Below are 6184 nucleotides of genomic sequence, written 5' to 3'. Positions count from 1 at the left end.
TGAAAGAAATGGTGTGCAATTTAAACAATTTTATTTTTAGTTTGTCTTACATTGCTTTTCCTTGTTGTTTTTAACATGCTATAAAATAAATGTGATTTGAATTAAACTAACGTAAATAAATTGTTTGTGTATTTACATTAACCAAGTAAAGCTCTTGCGCTGCACTATTTGAAACATTTTACATTTTATTTAACTTGATAGATTTGTGTTTGTGTGTGTCTGTGAGTGTCAGTGCTGTCTGAGCAGTGAATGTGGGTTCTTTACTGTGTGTAGGTCAGTGCACGTGTACACTAATGCAACCACAGTAAGTTAATCTGCAATGCTAAGAAAACACAAGCAAATAGAATAAAAAAAACATGCAAATTAAGAAAACAACCACACATGCCCTACAAAAACTGCTGGGGGGGTTCATTTGCTCGTGTGTTTTTCTACTTGCATGTGTTTTCTTAATTTGCAGTGCATTGCGCGCTCTCGGCCACCGTAGAAATGATCCTCTTAACAGTGGCTGCTGTTACTGCTGTGCTTTCGTGCGCAGTTTACGCAACCTCCACATGCTCGAACATCTCTGACGTAGCAGGCGTAAGGTAGGACAGAGCCATTCATTCACTCACAACAGCAACACTCAGACAGCAGCGCCAACATGTCGGAGAAGAAGCAGACCGTGGACCTGGGTTTACTGGAGGAGGACGATGAGTTTGAAGAGTTCCCAGCAGAGGGTAAATTATACACATGTTGTTGTTGTTGTCTTGTTTACGTCCTGTGAGCGAACTGAGGCAGTTTTCAGTGCTGGGCCCTGCAGCAGTGACTCAGCTAGCTGTGGCCGAGCTAGCATTAGCATTAGCTAGCGAACTTATCGGTGACCACAGTCCGCTGCTTTAACCACCTGAGCGTATTGATAGCACGAGGCTCCACTCACTCAAAGTGTCAGTACTTGTATTTGAATCGTGAACAGTTCGTCCTCTCGTCCTGCGTATGTTCGTCCGCTTCTTTAGCTAACGGCTGCTAGCTATCTAGCATAGTGGTAACATAGCTAACAGTCTGAGGCGTTAGCAGCTCAGGTAAACAAATTAAGAAGGCTTCCTCTGTGTTGTTTGAGACTGATGTGCCGTGTTTGAGAATGAAAATACTGCTGGTTACACAGAGGATGTGTGTGTGTCGTTGTATAACGTTGTTTCTTCTACGTGTGCTAAAGATTGGACGGGGCTGGATGAAGATGAAGATGCTCACGTTTGGGAAGACAACTGGGACGATGACAACGTAGAAGATGATTTCTCAAATCAGCTGAGGTAAGAAAACCAACAACTCGACGAACCACGTTCGGTGTGGTGTGTCTCAATCACAGTTGTTTTGAACGAGTGTCAACATGAGCGAGGAATAACAAACTAGTGTGTTTATACTGTTTATACTGATCATGAGCTGTTGTGCTCAAGCCTCCATTTCACAACTGTATTCCTTTGACCAACACTCGGAGATAGCTTGATACTATTTGTTATTATTTTGCAGTTGAAGGAATATTCACAAGTTTATACTTTTTGATCATTTTTATTGTGAGGTTTGATTTTTGTATAAATAATGTTTTCAGGAGCAGTCAGATGCCTTCAAACTGGTGAATGTAGTGAATATATCACATATATTGTAAATCTGTGCACATATACTTGCTTAATAGAAATAGAAAATGTTTGGAGAATAATGCAATTATCCTTGTATCTTGAGTAAGAGAAGTTGGTTTCACCAATTTGGCTTCCTAATTTCATGCACATTTTTATTAAATGTTTATAGGAAATTTCACTTAATCAGAAGAATGGACAACCACAACATGCTTACGCTCAGAATGCACAATTATAATCTTTTATGATGAATGAAATCTATTCCTGAAACATTCATGATGCTGATGGGACAACGTGGAGGAAATAACTGACTAGAACCTAATTTAGCAGCTCTAACATCTAACAAGCACTTTTATGTTGTGTGTCAGAAGTACACAATGTTCAGGACAATGTTTCTCCCTTCAGTACAGTTCAATCATATTTTTAAGACGTCTGAAGTGAACAGCTCCCTGAGCTCATTCCACAGCGTCTCTACTGGGTAAAGGTCTGTTCTCTGACTGGGCCAATAGAATTAAACTTGATTTAATGAAAGGTTAAGATCTCCGTACACAGCGGTGCTTCTCCTGGGTCAGCTGGTGCAGGCTCAGTCACAGGAAGAAAAGAAAATAATGAATTGTAACGCAAACCAGAATGCAAGATTGTTACTACTTATTCAATAAATATTAGTATTGATAATCACTAAATGAAAGAAGGGGCCAACAACGTTTAGAACATCAACTGACTTTCTGTATCATTCCAATATAAACTTGAGAATTACTAGAATTACTTTCCTCTTGATGACGTAGAGCTTTTCAGGCCCAAAGGCAGAAATGCAGCCTCAAATCATGACTCTTCCTCTGCTCTACTTCAGTGTCATGATGCTTTTTCCTCGGTAACAAAGTGCACTTTTTTACCCAATATGTAGAGCTGCTCTTCTCATGGAAAATTCAGCTTTTGTATCGTCAGTCAGAAAACACTGTTCCTGGAGTGTTGAGGTTTCTTCAGCAAACTTCAGGCCTCACTAAAGTTTGTTAAGGAGAGCAGCAGCTTCCATCATGCAACCATGCAGTGTTATTTACAAATGGTTGTGTCATGGATGTTGACCTGTTCGGGTGAATTTTAAGCTTTTAGGTTGTTTTTAACTTTACTGAACATTGATTGAACTTTATTAATTCATGACTTTGATTAGTTTGTCATAAATTGAGGGGTCCGAATACATTTTTCAATATACACTAATACTTGAATAATATATTCATTAATCACAAGGACAATTCAATGATCTTTGTGTTACTGGTTAAAATAAATTGTTTCTAACTGTAATGAAGACGAGATCCTGTCTTTAAGATAAATACAGAGGAAATTACAAATGTCCTCCTTTACTTGCCTTTATATATCAAAGTTTCATATTGGATCTGTTCTGCTTTAAAGCTTTAACTCTCACTCTTATTGAATAATCAATAACTTGATAGAAAAGTGGCTGGTCTGTTTTTATTTGAGTACTCTCCAGACAGTAATATGCTATTGTTTTATTTTGGTCAATTATGACAGATATGCCATTAAGTTATTTCTTAAAGATATCATTATTGTTAAAGGGCACACAGCTCCCATATACATGTAATCATCAAATCCATAGCTGCACAGATTATGCAATATTTATATATTTTTTTCACTCCCATCTCTTAATGGTTCTTACAATCAATAGAGGGTACTTATGCTTCAGCCACCCACCTGTAATCATCTCTACTGACTTGATTTTTCTATTTTCTTTTTCCTCCCTGCAGAGCCGAGCTGGAAAAACATGGTTACAAAATGGAGACATCATAGCGGCTGACGTGGCCTCTCTGTATACGATGACAATGGATATGGACATTTCTATTTGAATATAACCGGTAGACCCCACGTCACCGGAAGATATTCGACTACGTGAATTTGTTTCTTTTTTGTAAGAAATATGGATAAAAATAAACAGTTTGGAGATACAAGTTCATTTGAGTGTTTAACTGACAAACAAACGATGTTTATGAAATTCATTTTTCATGATATTGCTCAAGTTTAAGAGCTTCTGTTTTGATCATATTGCAGCAACCATATATTCATGTATGCCTCCGTTTATTGAATCTGTCAATGTTATATATCCATGCGAGAAGAAGACAAAGTATGCACAAGCTCTTATGTTAGACGTGCACGGTGGAAGTACTTGTGATGCATGCAACACACAAGGCAGCTCCTTTGCCCTGTGCTGTATGACATCCCCCTTTCCTCTCAGCCCCACGGTGCTGGGCTGAGTCCCTGAAGGAGAGATTATCCACTGCCGTGTTTGTCAGAGGCAGGGAGGGGGTCTCAGCATGCGGTCTCCCAGCCTGCCTTGCCTGGGCCTGCCCCTACTGCCAGCTAGGCCCTTCTCTTCCGCTTGGCACAGTGGGGACTCTCGTACTGAACCAGAGGCCAATTTATCCCCTCCACACTCCCCTGGCAAAATGATTTCTCTCAGTGTTTTGTCGACTCTCAGTCCCAGGGTCCTAATGAGGTGAAATGGATGCCAGTAAGGCCAATGCTACGAAAGCAGTTTCCAGACTGAAAACAACAAATATCTTCCTCCTGTAGAAGAGAGTAACTTAAATACTTTATGTACAGTAATCAAGCACAATATTTATACATAAGTTTTTCCATTTTTGTGCAACTTACATCAATTTGACACATTTATATATAAATGTGTTAAATTCATCCAATTTGTGAAGTATATGCAAAATACATTAAAGCCTAAATGTCAGCTTCACATAAATGTTTATACACTGTTAAAGTTATGCATCTTATGAAGAAGCAAGAGGAGACATTTAACGTGCTTTCCAAATTCAAATAAGGGGTCTTTATTATCTATCCATAAATTATGAGACAAAAATAAAATGTCTATATATTTACTAGTTTCCTTAACCTAATAATTTTTACTGAGTTGTCTTTCCTTTCACACTACTTCCTGCATGTTAAGGGTGGAACACCCCAAGCCAGATCTGAACAGTTTCTTTTAACATTACAAATATTTTAATTTATGATACAACAAAAAGATTGATTCATATGAATCATTATTTGAATGATGCGTTCTAACATTATACAGTAGAATGTAATACAATATGGCTTTTATGTAAGTATTGCTTCTTATGAGGCTGATAATTTCTGTTAGAATATGACTCCATCCCTCCCTTGTGCCTGTGTGTGGCCTTTCATTCCAGGTTCCTGTGTTCTCCCCTTGTGGTGCTTGTTCACTGTTTGCTGTTTTGCACGTTAGTATTTGGAAAGAGCTGTTCTGCACTTCAAAGTGTTGTGCTCAGATTTTGGCATTAAAGGCTGGAAAAGTAAGGAGTGGAAATCTGTTTGCCCAGGTCTTGCATTTAACTGTTGGCAACTGAAAGCATGCTGACAAGCATCTGACAGTCTCTCGATCTCTTCTGGGAAAACACAGAATCCCTGTTTACCACTGGTTATTATCCCAATCAGCTGCATATTACAGCCCAACAGCTCTCCTGAGTGCACAGTCTCGATTGCGTTTGAGAGACGATGCTCTGGGTTCCCACTTATATATGTGTCAATAAAGAAAATAAACATTTCTCCAGCGCTGCAGGAAATAAGTGATCTGATCTGACTCATCCATATGGGACACTAAGGCCTATTTATGTCCCTAGAACCTAGGGCCCTGGGCCAGATGATTATTCTGAGGGTTGCAAAGTCAGTGAAGTGAGAGAATCGGTAAGTGAGAGCAACAGAGGAGGACCTGTGACCATTTTGTTTGTGCTGAAAGCGTAAGATTGGTCCCTTGTGTTTGACGCCGCAAGGGCCTCGATGGGCCCTCAGTATTGAGCCTCACACGATCGCCATCCTTTTCAGTGTCTCCCCTTGTTCTTTGAACCCATGTAGTAATGACTTCAATTTGGCCAGGCATTTTTGTTGTTGCTTTGTGACCCACATGATTCAGCTCGCCATGTATTGACCACCTCAATTGAGGGAGAACTGAATAAAAATTTGCGTGTATATTTTGAAATCTTATGTGTGGTAACAGTGGATTATTCCTTATTAAATGGCAGTTCAGTGTCCTTTTGTCAGCGAAAGGAAGTTTGATCTTCAGACAGAAATCCAAGACACACGTCACACTTTCACCAGATTATTGTCTTTGTCAGTCATGGGAACAACAGAATCCGGCAACTTCTGTCCTTCTGAAAGCCTGAATTCCTTGAAAAGCATTTTCTTATTTGCAAATCGTTCTCCTTCGGCCCACGCAGCTCAAAGACCACATGACTCGGTGCGGCAGAGCAGTCAATGGAACTGCGGCGAGCACCATTTCATAATACTTCATGTTGGGAGATGGCAGATCCATTGTTCTCAAGGCCCACGAGCCTGTGGGCGAGAGTCCCTGCTGTGTCTTCACTGAAGAAACACACCAGCCTCCCAGGCAGCATATTCCGTTTTATTCTGCACACACTGGAGGCTACTGTGACCGTTCCAGCTCTCTCCCCGCTGCTGCAGGCCCTGCTCTCTCTGCATCTCCCCTCTCCATTCCGTTCACCGCTGAGCCGGGGTGAAGATGAAGCTGTCACTGCACAGCTAGG

The 6184-nt window shown here is 40.2% G+C and overlaps 1 long non-coding RNA gene across 1 annotated transcript; it reads left to right on the top strand.

The window, feature by feature from the left end:
* Window positions 1-503: 503 nt before the first annotated feature.
* LOC109631652 (uncharacterized) lies at window positions 504-3568 on the top strand. Its single transcript, XR_002202852.2, has 3 exons — window positions 504-716; window positions 1193-1286; window positions 3368-3568. It is a non-coding gene; the product is annotated as an uncharacterized lncRNA (long non-coding RNA).
* Window positions 3569-6184: the final 2616 nt, after the last annotated feature.

This window comes from Paralichthys olivaceus, chromosome 20 (genome assembly GCF_024713975.1).
Source record: "Paralichthys olivaceus isolate ysfri-2021 chromosome 20, ASM2471397v2, whole genome shotgun sequence".
Lineage (NCBI taxonomy): Eukaryota > Metazoa > Chordata > Actinopteri > Pleuronectiformes > Paralichthyidae > Paralichthys > Paralichthys olivaceus.
This window is presented reverse-complemented; position numbering and strand designations above follow the sequence as displayed.